The sequence below is a fragment of the Symphalangus syndactylus genome, chromosome 7 (genome assembly GCF_028878055.3).
Source record: "Symphalangus syndactylus isolate Jambi chromosome 7, NHGRI_mSymSyn1-v2.1_pri, whole genome shotgun sequence".
Lineage (NCBI taxonomy): Eukaryota > Metazoa > Chordata > Mammalia > Primates > Hylobatidae > Symphalangus > Symphalangus syndactylus.
In genome coordinates this window covers 26,475,977-26,494,935 of record NC_072429.2, presented here as the reverse complement: position 1 = coordinate 26,494,935, position 18,959 = coordinate 26,475,977, and the positions used below count along the sequence as shown (strand labels likewise).

At 45.8% G+C, this 18,959-nt stretch overlaps 1 pseudogene; it reads left to right on the top strand.

The window, feature by feature from the left end:
• Positions 1 to 1,456: 1,456 nt before the first annotated feature.
• On the top strand, positions 1,457 to 1,891 carry LOC129486075 (small nuclear ribonucleoprotein E-like; annotated as a pseudogene).
• Positions 1,892 to 18,959: the final 17,068 nt, after the last annotated feature.

The following is an 18,959-nucleotide window of genomic DNA, read 5'->3' as shown; positions in this document are numbered from 1 at the left end:
AGCAGTCTGTTAACTAGTCTCCCCATTTTTGATTGCTCCATGCCCCAATTGTTAATGGGCATTACTAACACCACCAGCTTCCCTACAGGGCAGTTTTGAGCATTCCACAAACCAGACTCCAGCCCCCTCTGCAGTCACTGGTCTCCCTTCTTGCTTGCCCAATCTTATCGCCTGCTGCTGCCTGTCAAAATGAATATTTGTGGTTCCTCAGATATTTTTGCTCATACTACTGCTTTTGCTGGGAATATTACCACATCCTAAATTTTGTATGGAAAAACTTTACCTAATTTTTAAATCCGAGCTAAGCACCATCTCCTCCATTAAGCCATTAGTGAATATTGCCTGTTCCAGGGGAATTTGTCACTCTTTTGAACTACAGTATTTCCCACATGCCATGGGTATTATGGTTGTTGATATTAATGTCCTATTTACTGAACAAAATTATACACATATTTGAGGCAATATAAGCAAACAAACTGGCAGCCCATACTGCATTTTCAGAATTGGGACCTTTTTTACATAAAAATCCTGATTTTTCATCTTCTCTTGAAAGGTCAGAAGATCTAGCTTACATCCTCAAAGACAGGTCAGCAAGCCACAGCCTGAGGGCCAAATCTGATCTGGCCTCTGTTTTTAGAAATAAAGTTTGATTGGAACACAGCCCCACCCATTTGTTTATATATTCACAGTGGATGCTTTCCTTTTACTGTGGCGGAGGTGAGTAGTTGAGACAGAGACTCTATGGCCTAGAAAGCCTATTTACTATCCAGCCCTTTACAAAAAAGTTTGCCAACTCCTGCTACAAGGCACCAACTGTGGAGCATGCATGTGCCCCAGGACCTCTTCCTACTCCGTATCAGACCTGGCCAGTTGCAAGTATTTATCCTGTCTTCCAAGGCCTTTGAAACATTAGAGCTTTTCCGTTCTTCTTAATCCTCTTGATCATATCTTAACACAGTATGAAAGCCATTATGCCAGGTGGGGTGTGGTGGCCCACGCCTGTAATCCAAACATTTTAGGAGGCTGAGGCAGGCGGATCACCTGAGGTCAGGAGTTCGAGACCAGCCTGGCCAACATGGTGAAACCCTGTCTCTACTAAAAATGCAAAAATTAGCCAGGCATGGTGGTGCGTGTCTGTAACCCTAGCTACTTGGGTGGCTGAGGCAGGAGAATCTCTTGAACCCGGGAGGTGAAGGTTGCAGTGAGCCAAGATTGCACCACTGCATTCCAGCCTGGGTGACAGAGCTAGACCCTGTCTCCAAAAAAAAAAAAAAAAAAAAAAAAAAAAAAAAAAAAAAAAGCCATTATGCCATTAAAGGCAAGGCAATCTCTAAAATAAATATTCAAAACCATTACACTGCCAATATAAATTAAATCATCAACTCTAATCATAGTCCTCAGTAACTATAGCTACTGATCAAGTAGGTTCTTAGAGTTAAAAGCTTGAAATCAGCATGTGGGTGTGCTCGTTGTGAAATTCCACCATGGCACACCATGGCCAGGGCCAGAAAGCGCAGAAGGTTATGGTGCAGCCCATCAACCTCATCTTCAGATAAACTTACAAAATAGATCGCGGATTCAGGTGTGGCTCTATGAGCAAGTGAATATGCGGATAGAAGGCTGTATCATTAGTTTTGATGAGTATATGAACCTTGTATTAGATGATGCAGAAGAGATTCATTCAAAAACAAAGTCATGAATACAACTGAGTCAGATCATGCTAAAAGGACATATATTACTCTGCTGCAAAGTTTCTCCAACTAGAAATGATCAATGAAGTGAGAAATTGTTGAGATGGATACAGTTTGTTTTTAGATGTCCTTTGTCCAATATGAACATTTATTAGTATTGTTTTGATTACCCTTATGTTATTACAAGATGGCAATAAATGCTGTGGGATTGTTTGTATTTAAAAAAAAAAAAAGCTCAAAGTCTAAAGTCAGATTGCCTGGACTCATACTCCAGCTGTGCCACCTGTGTGAGCTGGGTGAGTCTTTGTTTCCTTGTCTGAAAATAATGAGGATAACAGCAGTGCCTACCCTTGGATTGATGAAAGGAGTCCATTCAACTAATATTTAGCGATAGCTACTTTGTGTCAGGCACTGTGCTAGGCTCTTGGGATACATCAGTGAGCAGAAACAGCCACATTTCCACTTAGGAAGAGCTTAACTTAGGAAGATGTTGGGGGAAATGGAGCAGGTAGCAGACACCACTGGTGCCTGTTGTACAGCCACTTGGGCCACCACTGAGTTCAGCCACAGCTGTAGGGGAAAGTTTTGACTCTTCTCTAGCTGCCAAAGCCTTCTCCAATGCAGCGATGTAGCTGGAACCAGTTTGGCTCTCAGGCATCCACAACCTGGAAGGGAGGAATTAATGCCCAGAAGCAGACTCCAACAAGGTGGGCCAGGAGTTGGCGATAGAGGATATGGCCCCTGTCCTTCAGAAGAACAACTCTGGGAGGCATTCTGTATGACCCTTGTCAGAAGTCCTGGCAGGATAAAGCTCCAGAGTAAGGAGAGACGCTAGTAACGCCCTCACATTGACTTTGCACTTTTCCTGTCTCACCTTCCCTGCTTTCTGGCAACATTATCCAAATGAACTATCTGTATCCAAACCTTTGTTTTAGTCTCTGCTTTGGAGGAAATCCAAAGTAGAACAAATTGTAAACAAACAAAAACAAGACAATACAAAAGAGTAGTAAGTGCCATGCAGAGAATGAAAACAGGTGAGAACAAAGTGAGTGATCAGAGACCCCCTGACACTGGGGCCATGGAATGCCTCCATTGAGAGCTGAGTGACAGGAGGAATCCAGCCATGCCCTGGCTAGAGGATGAATACTCTGCAGAGGGAACAGCTGGTACAGAGGCTCACAGCAGGAGTGTGCGTGGCATGCTAAAGAAGAGAAAGGGCAGCGAACCTGGAATTTAGTGGCTGAGGAAATGAGGTGAAGAGGAAGGCCAGATTGTGAGGGACTTTGCTGTAACCCAGGTATATTGATTTGGGACTTTATTCTAAATGCCATGGATGAGAAGTCAAGGGAAGATTTTAAACACAGGAGGAACAGGGATTAATCTTCAGTTTCAAAATATCACCCTGGCTGCAGCATGAGAGTGAGTTAGAGTAGACGGGGAGTAGAAACAGGATACCCGTTAAGGAAGCTACTGCAGAACTCCTGGCAATTGATGCTGGTGACATGGACTGGTGTTGGAATAACGCGGATGAAGAGAAATAGGTGATTTGGAGCATGTTTTGTAAAGGATAATGGTGGATTGGGCATGGTGGCTCAAGCCTGTAATCCCTGCACTTTGGGAGGTCAAGGCAGTAAGATCGTTTGAGCTCAGGAGTTCAAGACCAGCCTGGGCAACACAGCAAGATCCTGTCTCTTAAAAAAAAAAAAAAAAAAGACTGGACTCATTGGCTTACTCCTGTAATCCTAGCACTTTGGGATCACAAGGTCAGGAGTTCAAAACCAGCCTGGCCAAGATGGTGAAACCCTGTCTCTACTAAAAATACAAAAAAAAAAAAAAATTAGCCGTGTGTGGTGGTATGCGCCTGTAGTCCCAGCTACTCAGGAGGCTGAGGGAGAAGAATCGCTTGAACCCAGGAGGTGGAGGTTGCAGTGAGCCGAGAGCACACCACTGCACTCCAGCCTGGGCGACAAAGTGAGACTCTGTCTCAAAAAAAAAAAAAAAGAAAAAATGAATAATGGCAACACACTAGGCCCTACTATATGCACAGAAAGATTGAGTAACTTATCCAAGGTTGCCCAGGGCAGAGATTTGAACCAAGACCATCTGGTTCCACAGTCTGTACTCTAACCACTAGGCTCCTCTGCCTCGCCAAAACCCATGCCCTGGCTGAGGAATCCGACATGGAGGTAAAGGGAAGAGGAAGCTAGGAGCCAAGCCACAGCCCTGGAGGTCCAGGTGTTAAAAACAATTTATGAGACAAAAAAACATTGTTTTGGACTGAGCGCCTATACTATGCCCCAGCACATCAGATCAAACCAGAATGGAGTCCCTCATGCTAGGTGCTATGTAGTCAAACTAAACTTAGAAACAGGAGAGTTTCTTGAAAAACAAGACATTCACAGCAACCAACCCAAAGGGGCTCATCAACCTGAGCCAGTATGATAAGGAAGTCTTCTCTGCTTTAACCCTCTAAGGAAAGTAACTTGGAAATGACCCATCTGCTTTTCGATCCTTGTTTCTACTTTCTTCAGCCTTTTTCTGCCTATAAAATCCACCACCTCTGCTCAGCTCACTGGAACACCTTTCTATTTTGCAGATGGGATCTGTCCAATTCATGAATTGCTAATAAAAGCCAATTAAATCTTTGAAACTCAATTTGTTGACATTTCGTTCTTTGAGACAGGTATTCTTAGGACACCCCTCTGCTGTCCTCCATACCACCACTGTGGTTATGGAGAGAGACCACCATCCTCTCTGTGCTCCTGGCAAGACCCCCACCCCTGCCTCTTTCCAACACAACCTCATCACCATGATCTGTCTTGAGACCACAGTGAGGCACCTGAGCCTTCTTCATGTCTGTTACTATAGAAGCTCAGGTCTCCCTTTGCTCCTTCAGATTTGAATCCTCATGCCCTGCCTTGCCATTGTCCCCAATTCTGACACTGTCTCCTGAAACCTGCCACTCTGTTCTGGACCCTGGTCCAAATCTCTCAGGGTCCCCTTGATCTCCTTACTCTCATTCCTGGGCTGCACATTCATATCACCTCAAGGGCTTAAAAACATCCTGAAGTCCAGGCTCCTCACCAGACCAATTAAATAAAATTTCAGATTGTGGCATCCAGGTATTGGCATGTTCTCAAAATTCCCCAGGTGTTTCTAATTTGTGGCTGGGTCAAGAACCACAGAGGGAAGAGAACTTGGCTCCCCCTGAGAGCTCAGCTGCCTTTAGGGGTGGCTGTGTTCACTTCCTGCTGCCTCCGCACCATGGGCCTGAAGGTGTCGTGGGCTCCTCTCTCCTCTCAGCTCCCCCTTGTCACTGCCACTCTCTTCTCCATCGTTGTTCCTGTAAAACCTTCAGGCTTTGAACCTCGTGTCTTCAAAGTGCACCTCCTGGCCACCAGGTCACCCCTGATTGCTTGAGGATTTTAGTTCCTGGCTCACTATCACTCTCTTTAACACTGCTCCTGTCTTTTTTTTTTTTTTTTGAGACAGAGTCTCCCTCTGTCACCCAGGCTGGAGGGCAGTGGTGCGGTCTCAGCTCACTGCAACCTCCGCCTCCTGGGTTCAAGTACTTCTCCTGCCTCAGCCTCCCAAGTAGCTGGGATTACAGGCATGCGCCACCATGCCTGCCTAATTTTTGTATTTTTAGTAGAACTGGGGTTTCACCATGTTAGCCGGGCTAGTCTCGAACTCTGATCTGCCCACCTTGGCCTCCCAAAGTGCTGGGATTATAGGCGCGAGCCACTGTGCCTTGCCCACTGCTCCTGGCTTAATTCTCAGTGTTTTCAATATCCAAACAGATAGATGGACCTTCTGAGACTCTGATCTACTGTCCTCTAATCCCGTCTTCCACCTCACCTCAGCCGTTCCTTGTGATGGTCTCGCACCATCCATGGTCTCAGTGTCCAATAACTCCTCGACCACTCATCACTTATCACTTGCCATCTTTCCAGCTCACCCTCACTGGGACCCAGATCCCAGTTATCCTTGAAGCCCTGAATCTCTTCTTTTTTTTTTTTTTTTTTTTTTTTGTGAGACGGAGTCTTGCTCTGTCGCCCAGGCTGGAGTGCAGTGTCTCAATCTTGGCTCACTGCAAGCTCTGCCTCCCATGTTCACACCATTCTCCTGCCTCAGCCTCCCAAGTAGCTGGGATTAAAGGTGCCCGCCACCACGCCCGGCTAATTTTTTTGTATTTTTAGTAGAGAAACGGTTTCACTGTGTTAGCCAGGATGGTCTTGATCTCCTGACCTCGTGATCTGCCTGCCTCGGCCTCCCAAAGTGCTGGGATTACAGGCGTGAGCCACCGTGCCCGGCCCAAAGCCCTGAATCTTATCTCCTCTCTGCTGTCTCACCTCCTCTCTTCTCGCCTTTTCCAGATTCCATTCCAAAGTCAATCAGTGGAATCAATCATTTGCATCTACCCTTAACCCTCTTGACTTTCTCATAACTTGCAGCATCCACTCGGTCAACCTTCAAACCAGGTTCAATACAGCTGCCTGTTCTGCACCAGATCCTGTGCACTGACCGTGATGGGACAGAAACACAGTCATACTAATGGCCTTCCAGTGAAGTCACCATCATTAAGTACAAATGGGTTTTCCATTTGGCCGAGCAAGCCTACTATATTTCTCTTGTCTGGTGGATCTCAAGGATGGTCCCTGAACCAGCAGCATCAGCATCATCTGGGAACTTGTTAGAAATGCAAATTCTCAGACCCCATGTCAGACCTACTCAATCATAATACTCTGGGGGTGGGACCAGCACTCTACTTTAACCAAGCCTCTGGTGAGTCTGATGCATGGGCCCCAGTATATACCATTGCTAGAATCTGTTTCCCCTCCCTCTCTCCAAGATGAATATTTCATGCCATCTCTTCTCCCTGCTGTTGTCTAATACTTCCTCACCCCTCCTCACATTCAGCTAGCTTCCTTATACACTAAGAAAATAGGAAAAATCGGAGGAACTTCCACAAGCTCCCACACCACACCTCTGCCTCCTTTTACTGCACCTGTACCCATACATGCTGCCTGCTCTCTTTTATTGAGGACACGCTGGCCATCCGGTCTTTTTTTTTTTTTTTTTTTTTTTGAGACGGAGTCTTGCTCTGTCGCCCAGGCTGGAGTGCAGTGGCGCGATCTCGGCTCACTGCAAGCTCCGCCTCCCAGGTTCACGCCATTCTCCTGCCTCAGCCTCTCCGAGTAGCTGGGACTACAGGCGCCCGCCACCACGCCCGGCTAATTTTTTGTATTTTTAGTAGAGACGGGGTTTCACCGTGGTCTCGATCTCCTGACCTCGTGATCCGCCCGCCTCGGCCTCCCAAAGTGCTGGGATTACAAGCGTGAGCCACCGCGCCCGGCCGGCCATCCGGTCTTAAAACCAGGCCCCATGACTTCCCTGCTCAAAGCTGCCACCAACTCTCCACTGGATAGTGGCAAAAGCTCCCTAACCAGTGTCCTTACATCTGCCCTTGCCCCTCCCCCCAACTTTGCCCAGCCAGAGTGACTCCATCAAAATGCAATTCACATTCTTCCTTTGCCCAAAACCCCTCAGTGATTCTGCATCTCACTCAGAGTAAAGGCCTATACCTATAGGGCCCTGTGTGATCTGCCTACACCTTTGTAACCCTGTCTGACCTCATCTTCTCCCACGGTCCCCACCCTGTCCACCTGCTCCCACCACACTGGCCTCTTGCTTGTCCTCAGACATTCTGGGCAGGCTCCCACCTCAGGGCCTCTGCACTTGCTGTTCCTCATAGCCCCACATATCTGTACAGCCAGCTCTCCAATATCCTTCAAGTTTTTATTCCATGTCATCTTATCAAGGGGGCTTTTCCCAGCCACCTATTATAGTTTCAACTACTGACCCTTCCATCTGTCTTCTCTGTTTTTTTTTTTCTCCTAGTCCTTAGCACTAATAGACTATATATTTGGCTTTTAAAATCTTGTTTACTCTCTGTCTCTGGGGTGGAGCATAAAGTCCACGATGGCAGAAATATCTTACTCTTTTCTTCTCCATCGCAGTGCCCAGCTGAGTGCCAGGCATAGAAGTGGATCAGTGAATTAAGACCACCAACCTCATCAATGATTCTCTTCCTCCACTGGGCATAGTGGCTCACACGTGTAATCCCAGCACTTTGGGAGGCCAAAACAGCAGGATTGCTTGAGCTCAGGAGTTTGAGACTGGCCGGGCCAACATATGACTACCCAGTCTCTATAATTTTTTTTTTTTTTTTTTTTTTCGGAGACGGAGTCTTGCTCTGTCGCCCAGGCTGGAGTGCAGTGGAATGATCTCGCCTCATTGCAAGCTCTTCCTCCTGGGTTCACACCATTCTCCTGCCTCAGCCTCCTGAGTAGCTAGGACTACAGGTGCCTGCCGCCACGCCCGGCTAATTTTTTTGTATATTTTAGTAGAGATGGGGTTTCACCGTGTTAGCCAGGATGGTCTTGATCTCCTGACCTCATGATCCGTCCACCTCGGCCTCCCAAAGTGCTGGGATTACAGGCGTGAGCCACTGTGCCCAGCCCAAAAATTTTTTTAAAAAGTAGCCAGGCATGGCAGTGTACACCTGTAGTCCCAGCTACTCAGAAGGCTGAGGTAGGAGGATTGTTTGAGCCTAGGAGGTCAAGGCTGCAGTCACCCATGGTCATGCCACTGCACTCCAGCCTGGGTAACAGAGTGAGACCCTGTCTCAAAAAAAAAAAAAAAAAAAAAAAAAAATCCCTTTCTATTTTCCCTCTAGCTAAGAGAGCAAGCTTCCACTATAATCCCCTTAGGTGGAGTTGTTTTCTCTCCCTCTCCCCTTGTACCAAGAGGCCTGAGCGGAAGGTGGTGACCCCTGCTCACCGTCACCACACCCAAGCCACTCTCCTTCCCTTCTCTATGCCCCCTAGCTTAGAAATTCACCTCATCAGACTATTCCATCTTGCCCCTGTCTCCTGTGGACCCCCAGGGTTTTCCCCTCACTCCTAGAAGAGCTGAGTGGGTGCCTTGCTGTTGCAATTCCAACACTGCTTCATCAGAATTCTTGGTGATTTTGCTGTCTTGGTAGATGATTCATCCGAGACCCAGGTTTTTCAGTTCCTTGAAGTCCTCTCCAACAATCTTATTCTCCACCCTAACTCAGCCACTTACTCTGTGGCCAAAACTCAGACTCTGTTTTTACTAATAATTGCAAACCGTCCATTTCAGGAATCGCATGCTGTGACCAACAAACCTGTCTTGCCAGCTCACCCCTCAGGCACCCCAACTTCAGCAACCACCCTACTCCATTGGGTCCTCCAACCATTGATCCCTCCACCTTTTCACTGCCTCACCCACCACTGTCATGCCCATGCCACACACAGTGCAGATTCCATGGCTCCCCATTAAATCCTTTGGTTGTACACAATCTCCACTAGGTTGCCTACTCTTGATTCATGATTTTTACCCAGCAAAAGCCCAGCCCTTATCAAAGGCAACATTCCACCTACTCAGCACCTGCACAACCAGAGGGCACAATAAAATGATACAAATCCATGCGGATGGCCTCACTTTAAATAAATCACAATAGCTATTCTCGTAGTGCTCTCCATGGGCAAGGTACCATTATAGGTGCTTGACATATAGTAAGTCACTTAATCCTCATGACAACCTTATGAGATACTATTATTATCATCCTCATTTCAAGATGAGAAAACTGAAGCACAGAAAGGTTAAGAGACTTGCCCAAGATCACTCAGCTGGGTGGAGGAATTAGAACAGAACTGGCAATTCAGCCCCAGAATTGATACTCAGGACCACTATGCTGGCCTCTCAGGATCCATGAACTTCACACACTGCTGTTGTCGAACATTTCTCCCACAATTCCTTTGGCCAGCCTTCTCACATGAGACCTGGCATCAGATCCACCCGGAGGGTCTGTTAAGAACAGGTGGGTGGACCCCATTCTCTGGGCTTCCGAATCCATGACAAGAAAATGTGGGCTGATGAGGAGCCTTTCCAACAACTGCCAAGGCGATGCCGCTGTACAGTTCAGTCACATTAATTACATTCACACTGTTGTGCAACCATCACCACTGTGTCCTAATATTTTATATATAGAATATACATTTTAGCCGGGCACAGTGGCTCACGCCTCTAATCCCAGCACTTTGGGAGGCTGAGGTGGGTGGATAACTTGAGGTCAGAAGTTCGAGACCAGCCTGACCAACATGGTGAAACCCCGTCTCCACTAAAAATACAACAATTAGTCGAGTGTGGTGGCATGCGCCTGTAATCCCAGCTACTGGGGAGGCTAAAGCAGGAGAATCACTTGAATCCTGCAGGCGGAGGTTGCAGTGAACCGAGATTGTGCCACTGCACTCCAGCCTGGGCAACAGAGTGAGACTCCATCTAAAAGAAAAATTACATTGTAGTGTATCTGCTTATATATAATATAGACTATATAGTTTATGTATCTATTTATATATTTATATTTTTATATACCTAGATATATAGAATTTATATATTTTTATATACAGAAAATCTCAAGGAATCCACAAGAAAGTTGCTAGAGTACAGCCTCCTATTGTCTCTTGACCCTTCCCTGGGCATGTTTTGCCTCCATTCCTCCACCCAAAATGCTCTTTCAAAGTCTCCTCTGATCTCCATCTTGCTAAAGCCAATGGTCAACACTTAGTCTGCATCATCTGATATGGTTGATCATTACTTCCTCTTTCTTTCTCTCTCTTTTTTTTGAGATGGGATCTCTGTTGCCCAAGCTGGAGTGCAGTGGCATGATCATAGTAGCTCACTGCAGCCTTTGAACTCCTGGGCTCAAGGGATCCTCCTGCCTCAGCCTCTCAGATAGCTTGGACTATAGGCAAATGCCATCATGTCTAATTTTTTTTGATTTTTTTTTTTTTTTTGTAGAAATGAGGTTTTGTTTTGTTGTCCAAGCCAGTCTCAAATTCCTGGCTTCAAGTGATCCTCCCACTTAAGCTTCCTGAAGTGCTAAAATTACAAGCACGAGCCACTACACCGACCCCCCTTGCTCTTTTTAACAGTATCTTTGGTTTCCAGCATCACAGTCTCTTGATTCTCTTCTAGCTCTGTAGCAACCACTTATTTTTCAGTCTCCCTTGCTAGATCCTCCTCATGGTCCACACTCCAAATGCCAGAGTGTCCCAGGGCTCAGTCTTCAGACTCTCCCCTTCTTTATTTGCATTCTTTCCCCTTGTGGTCTCTCTAGAACCATGGCTTAAAAACCATCTATAGACTGAGGACTTCTAAATTTATATTGTCAGTCCAGACCTCTTCTCTGAACCCCAGACTCATACATTCAACTACCCATTTGCCATCTCAACTTAGTTGTTGATGACAGTCCTCAAAAGAATATGTCTACATCAAATATCTGGAACTTGTGAATGTGGCCTTATTTGGAAAAAGGGTCTTTGCAGATGTAATTAAGGATCTTGAGATGAGAAGATCTCTAAGGAGGTCCCTAAGTCAAATAGAAGTGTTCTTATAAGACACAAAGAGAGGAGACCCACTCAGAAGAGGAGAAGGCTGTGTGACCAAGGAGGCAGAGACTGCAGCAATGCAGCCACAAGTCAAGGAACGCTGACGGCCACCAGAAGCTGGAAAAGGCAAGGAACAGAGTCCACCTAAGACCCTTCAGAGTAAGCGCAGCCCTGCTGCTGACATGTAGATGTCAGACTCTGGCTTCCAGAACTGTGGGAGAATCCATTTCTGTTGTTTTAAGCCACAGTTTGTGGTAATCTGTTATGGCAGCTCTAGGAAACTTACACAGGTGTTTTATAGACATCTCTGACACAACGTTTCTCAAAACAACTCTATTTACTCACCTCCTGCTCCCATCCACATAGCCTGCTCCTCCCGCTCCTCCCAGGAGCAGTGTTTCCCATCCTGGTGAATGGCAATTCCAGCCTTAAAGTTGCTCAGGCCAAAACTTTTATGTCAGTGTTGACCCTTCACTTTCCATCACAGCCCACATGCAAATACTCAGTGGAACCTGTTGGCTCTATCTCCAAAGATGGCCAAAATTACATCGTTTCTTACCTCTTTCCTGCAACCACTTGGGGCCAAGCTCCCATCATCCCTTGCTGGGATTTTTCTTTTCCTTCCTTCCTCTTTCTTTCCTTTCTTTCTTTCTTTCTTTCTTTCTTTCTTTCTTTCTTTCTTTCTTGCTTGCTTGCTTGCTTGCTTGCTTGCTTGCTTGCTTGCTTTCTTGCTTTCTTTCTTGCTTGCTTGCTTGCTTGCTTTCTTTTCTTTCTTTCTCTTTCTCTCTCTCTCTCTCTCTCTTTCTTTCTTTCTTTCTCTCTTTCTCTCTTTTTTTGACAGGGTCTAGCTCTGTTGCTTAGCTTGGAGAGCAGTGGCACGATCACGGATTACTGCAGCCTCTGCCTCCTGGGCTCAAGTGATCCTCCTCCCACCTCAGCCTTCTGAGTAGCTGGGACTACAGGCATGTACCACCATGCCTGGCTAATTTTTGAATTTTTTTTTTTTGAGGGGGTAGAGACAGGTTTTCATTATGTTGCCCAGGCTGGTCTCAAACTCCTGGGCTGAAAAGACCCTTCCGTCTCACCTTGCCTCCCAAAGTGCTGGGATTACAGGTGTCAGCCACCGCACCTGGCTGCTGGGATTATTAAACTAATCTTCTGTCTCCCTCCTTTGTCCTTGTCCCTCACAGTCTATTCTCAAGTAGTAGCTGGAGTAATGCTGTTATAATTGAAACCAGACTTCATCACGCATCTGCTCAAAGCCCTCCAATTATTTCATGTCTCACTCAGCATAAAAGCCAAGTGCTTACCATGTTCTGCAGGGCCCTACATGATCTGGGTGCTTGTAACCCTTCTGAGGTCATCACCTGCCACTCTCTTCCTCTGTTACTCTGCTCCTTGAGCCAATCATGTTGGCCCCCACCTCAGGGATGTTTCATTGAGAATGTTGCCAGGTTACATTTTGTGCCATTGGAGATTTGTAGGCATGAATTGAAAGTAGGACCAATCAGCACAGTTACGTGTTCTTCTTAATATTTAGTTGGAAATGAGTGAATTGTGAACAAATGTGAACCTGAAAGAACCAATCCTTCAAGATAGATCCTGAGTGGCTAACTGGGCCTAAATTTAAAATAGAGCCAAATGGCCATTTGCTGACTACAGATCACACACATACTCTGAGTTCCCCAAACGCCCCTCACCTCTGTTTAATTTTGGGACTTTCAGGGCTCGCCTCAACGAACAAGAGCTCACCTACCTCAGCCAATCAGGGCTTAGCTGTATCAACCAAGCAGAACTCAGCTACATCAACAATTCAGAACTAAGCAAGTTTGAATCCTTCATTTGCATAAACAGATTTGATTGGAAACCTACGTAGAAACTTTTTCTATAAAAGCTAAACCCGGCTCACTCCTGTAGTCCCAGCACTTTGGGAGGCCAAGGCGGGTGGGTCACTTGAGCCCAGAGGTTGGAGGCCACCCTGGGTAACATGGCGAAACCCCATCTCTACAAAAAATACAAAAAAAACTAGCCGGGTATGGTGGCATGGGCCTGTAGTCTCAGCTATTTGGGAGGCTGAGTCGGGCGAATCTTGAGCCCAGAGAAGGTTGCAATGAGCTGAGATCACGCCACTACACTCCCACTTGGGTGACAGAGTGAGACCCTGTGTCCCCAACCCCCCCACTCCCCAAAAAAAGCCAAACCTTCTCTTTGTCTCTGGAACATAGCTTCATTTTACACTAAAGGCTTACCCTCTTGGTTTGTAAACTGTTCACTGAAATAAAGCCTCTTTCCTCCAAATTCCTTTTTTAGAGAATTTTTATTCACGGAATGAAGAAAGAGAAGGATTGGGTTTGGCCGGATTAAGGTTTTGCTAGGAAAGAATGATGAGAGAAAAGGGCAAGGATGTAAGGGCTATTTGTATAAGGGAATGATTATAATCTTGGCCCATGAGCTCTCAGATGGTTAAGAAGGACTTAGGTAATGTGTATAAAGTGCTTACCATAGGGCCTGGCACATTTTAAAAGCTCAGTAACTGCATTCATCCTATGTGTACTAAAACTGTTCTTCTTCTTCTTCTTTTTCTTTTTTTTTGAGACGAAGTCTGGCTCTGTCACCCAGGCTGGAGTGCAGTGGCGCAATCTCAGCTCTTTGCCACTTCCGCCTCTGGGTCCAAGCGATTCTCCTGCCTCAGCCTCCTGAGTAGCTGGGATTACAGGCACCTGCCACCACGCCTAGCGAATTTTTGTATTTTTAATAGAGATGGGGTTTCACCCTGTTGGCCAGGCCGGTCTCGAACTCCTGACCTCAGGTGATCCACCCACCTCGACCTCCCAAAATGTTGGGATTCCAGGCATGAGCCACTGCACCCAGCCTAAAACTACTCTTAAACCTCAAAAGACCTGGCAAAATGAACCACAGTGCCATACTCTAGCCTATCACTTGCAATTAAACCTCAATCTCTATAAACAAGAGATGGCTTTGAAGATAGAGCAATAAAACCCAAAACATGGAAAATACTTAAGAAATGTGCATATATATATTTTTATATATATATATGGTATAAACAAATCAAAGGTATAATTGCCAGAGTGAAAGTGATTATCACTTTGTAACTCTATATAATGAGCAACATGCAAAACAAAAAAACAAAACCAAAAAAACCACCACAACCCCAAAACACATCCAAACATGTTCTTCAATTTAAATACATTAAGATTTACTTACTCCTCCAAGTGTTTGTAATATTTCAGTACCATTTCAGCCTGATAATATTGTGGTTTTCTTTTAGATATATGCCTCATTTTACAAATCTTTGTCGACTTGCTTTCAGTTATCCATTAGTGCTGACACAGAAAGTGTTTTTTCATCTGTTACTCATATCTGCCAAGTTGCAAGCTGTGGTTGACTAATTGGAAACATACAACCAAATGGATCAACTTTATCAGTGTGTTCCAGGTACTCAAGGCCACGGCCCATTTTCCTCAAGCTTCAGTATGATTCAAAGATTTGGCTGAGAAAAACATTTTATTTTTATGTTCATACAAATTGAGATGTTAATAAGGAGAATGTCAAAATCACATATATTTGAAAGATTAAAACACATCAGCAAAATTCACGAGCTGGGCCATGGATCAAGAAATCAACAGATGGGAGTTACAGTAGGAGGTGCCATCTGCCAATTCAAGGTCCTGCTAATTTAGGACTAAGACAAACCCTCTGTGACAACACTGTGGTGGAGGGAATTATTTCTACATTTTTGAGCTGATCACCTGGGTAGATGGAGTTGCCACTTACTAAAATGAGGGAGCTGGGGCTGGAACACACAGTTTCAGGTTCAAGCCCCTGATGGTTTAATTCCAACTGCAGGAGCCTCAATTTCATTATCTATGAAATGGATGTCTATTCCAAATTTCCTCAATCCTGTTATTGATTTTTTTTGCATTTCTGCTATTGAGAATGTGTCTTAATTAATAAATTAATCCATCTGAAGGGTCTTTTAACAGATAAATTTTAAAATTGAAAGCATTTATTTTACATGGTGTTGATTTTAAATGTAACAAAGAAGACAGGACCTGGCTCATGAGGTTGCTGTGAGGATTAAATTCGTTAAAGTGTGGTGTTGTTGTAAAGCATTTCGGAGTGTCTGGACCCCAGGGCTGATGAGGGAAAGTGAGAAGGGCTGCAGCCTGAGTGAGGATGTTCCACTTCCTAGTCCTGTGTGTTGCTAAGATCTCCACCATCACCTCACCGAACCTCAGCAGAAAAAGGCCATGAAAAGCATCCCTGTCCTAGTCTGGGGGATTATTTCTTATTTATAATTTGTTCAGGGATATGCATTTCTCTTGAGCTGTTTCCTACCCTGCCCTCCTTTTCTTGTTCCTCACTATGAAACCTACTTCAGGACAATGTCAGATTCTGACCCACACAATCAGCATCTCTGCAGGGGGATCTTGATTTCACATTTATTTCCTGTTTACATGTGAGTCTTTTATTGTTCAAGACACTCCAGGTGGCTGGGCGAGGTGGCTCATGCCCTGTAATCCCAGCACTTTGGGAGGCTGAGGCTGGTGGATCACTTGAGATCTGGAGTTCGAGACCAGCCTGGGCAACATGGCAAAACCCCTTCTCTACAAAAAGGACAAAAATTATCTGGGCATGATGGTGGGTGCCTGTAATCCCAGCTACTCAGGAGGCTGAGGCAGGACAATTACTTGAACATGGGAGGCAGAGGCTACAGGGAGCCAAGATCACTGCACTCCAGCCTGGGCGACAGAGCAAGACTCCATCTAAAAAAAAAAGAAAGACAACAACAAAACTCCAGGGGCGACCGTCAGGTCAATGGTCCATAAATGCCATCCATGATCTCTCTGACCAAGGACTCTAGCCATGGTGGCCTCTTGGCTATTCCTTCAACCCACCAGGCTTCCTCTTGTTCCAGGTTGTTGCATTTGATATTTCCACTGCCTGAAATGCTCCCTGCTACCCTCCACCCCTACCCTCAGATATTCTCATCTCACTTTCTAAAAGGTCTGTACTCAAACGTCACCTTTGCAGTAACAGCTTCCCTAACCACCCCCATAAAGCTGTAATTCACCCTTAACCAGCACTCCCATTTTCTCCCCTACTTTATTTCCTCTCTGTAGCACTTTGACCATCTAACCCCATTTTATTTTATGTTTACTTGGTTTATTGCCAGTCTCTGTATTAGAATGTAACTTCCACGAAGGCAGGAATCTTTCTCTTGTTCACTGCTTTATCTCCAGTGCCCAGAACGGAGCCTGGCATATAAAGGTCCTCAGTAAGTGCTGTTAAATAAAATGTGTAGGAGGCCATTGGTTTAGACTGAGCTCCTGCGTTAGGCCCAACTGAATAAACCAAAATGGGATCAGTCATGCTGAAGTTCCATGTCACCCAGCCAAAACTAAGTTGTTTATCTGACCTTCCCAGAAATCAGGAGAGACAATAGCCAAATTTCTAAACAAGCTAGTTTTAGCTGGTATGATAAGGAAGTCCCCTCTTCTTTAACCTTCACAAGGGAAGTAACTTTGAAGCAACCCATCCGCTTTTTGCTTTCTGTTTCTGCTTTCCTCAGCCCTTTTTGGTCTATAAAACCAACGTTCTCTGCTCCGATTCTAGGAACGCTCATTCTGTTTTACAGAACATGAGGTATTGCCTGATTCTAGAATTGCAAATAAAAGCCAATTAAGATCTTGAAATTTGTCAAAATTTTGTCCTTTGACAGGATTTATTTCAATAACTAGTCTTTTACGTATTCAGCATTTCTCTTCTTCAAGTTGGGATTTGGGGCCAAAAGGGATGACTACTTTTTATAATTTTTCATCTAGGTTGTTTCAGTGTATCAATAGTTTGTTTCTTTTTATTGCTGAGTAGTATTTCATGATATGGATGCATCCCAGTTTGTTCAACCAGTAAGTGCAAAGGCCTGGAGTGGGGAATGAGCTTGCCACCCCTTCAAGTGACAGGAGACCAAGTAGCTAAAGAGAAAGAGGTTATTTATCACATTAGGCTCCAAGCAGCAGAACCCCAAGAAGCTAAGGAGCCATAGAGGGCAGGTGAAGGATGTTCCTTGAGGTTTTTTTCATAACTCAGCTCTCAAGCTCAGTCTCATCTGACCTCTACAGGAACTTTGCCTTGGGAGGAACCAACCCCCGGCCTGCCCCACACCTTCCACAGCTCCTGACACTCTCAAAGGAGTGGATCAGATCCTGGCCAACAGCCAGCGGCATCCAGTCCTGGCAGTGCCAACTGTGGGTCAGCTACTTCATTTCTCCTCTCACTGGTCTGCAGGCTTGGTCTGCATCAGAGGGAAGATGGTGGGCAGGGCGCGGAGATACAGCCTTGAAGACTCTGCTCTCCCTGATGGGCCATTGGAGCTGACACAGTATTACCAAGGTCCCTCAGCCTCCATCTGTCAGTTCCAGAAATTCAGTCACCTTGGAGAAAGCCTTCTGGCAGCAGAACTGGTGAATCATAAAATAAAAAAAAAATCCAAGCTAGAAGGGAACTCAGAGATCACTGAGTCCAGCCAGAGAGGTGGCTCTTCCCTGCACCAGCTCTCTCAGATGTTTTATGAGCTCTCTGCCTGTGGGTCTCAACCTGGCTGCACCACAGACTCAGCTGGGGAGTTGCCAAAAATTCCCAATGTCCAGGCTGTACTCCAGACTAATTGCATTAGAGTCACCTAGCGGGTGGGAGACAGGATTAGAAGTCTTACCACTCCACCCAGGTGCAACCACGGTTAGAACCAGAGCTGTGGTCCCTTGCAGCCTGGCTGTCAGAGGGCTGCAGTCATTATGACCGTGACCTCTGAGGTCTGAAGGACTTGGATTTGAGCTCCTGCTCTGCAACTTCTCCAACTGGGTAACCTCAGTCAACTTTCTGAACCTCTTCTAGCCTCTATTTCTTCATCTGTGGAAAGTGGATCATCGTAATACACCTACCTTACATGTTGTTCTCAACGCCAAACGTATTAATCCATGAAAAGCACACAGTGTTTCATCCCTAGTAAGAACTCAGTAAATGTTAGCTTTTATTGTTATTACTTTCCCAAGGTCTAGCATTCTATTAGAAAGCTCTTCTGGGCCAAGCGACGCGGCTCATGCCTGTAATCCCAGCACTGTGGGAGGCCTAGGTGGGTGGATTACCTGAGGTCAGGAGTTCGAGACCAGCCTGGCCAACATGGCAAAACCCCATCTCTACTAAAAATACAAAAATTCGCCAGGCGTAGTAGCGGGTGCCTGTAATTCCAGCTACTTGGGAGGCTAAGGCAGAAGAATCGCTTGAACCCTGGAGGCAGAGGTTGCAGTGAGCCAAGATGGCACCACTGCACACCAGCCTGGGTGATAGAACAAGACTCTATCTCAAAACAAACAAACAAACAAACAAACAAAATGAAAGCTCTTCTATAGGGTAAGTTGAAATGTTTCTCCTACAACTGCAAGAGTGGTCTTCTCAAAACCCAAGTCTGCTTATGTCACTTGCCCACTTAAAATCATTCTGTGGTTTCCTGTTATTCTCATGGTCAAGATAGCCATCTTTAGTTTGACCTATCAGCCTTCAAGGTCTGGGCTCTGCCCCCTCATCTTCTCCACTTGCACACTTTGCCCCCATGACCTGGGGAGGGGCTTCTTTGATTCCTCCCCTCTGTCATGCCCTGCCCCACCACGGGGCCTTTGCCTGCCATGCCCGTCCCTGGAAAGCCTTCTCCATCCAGCTTCCCTTGCCACCTCCCACTTGCTCTTCAGCTCTGCTTTTACTCCACCAGTGC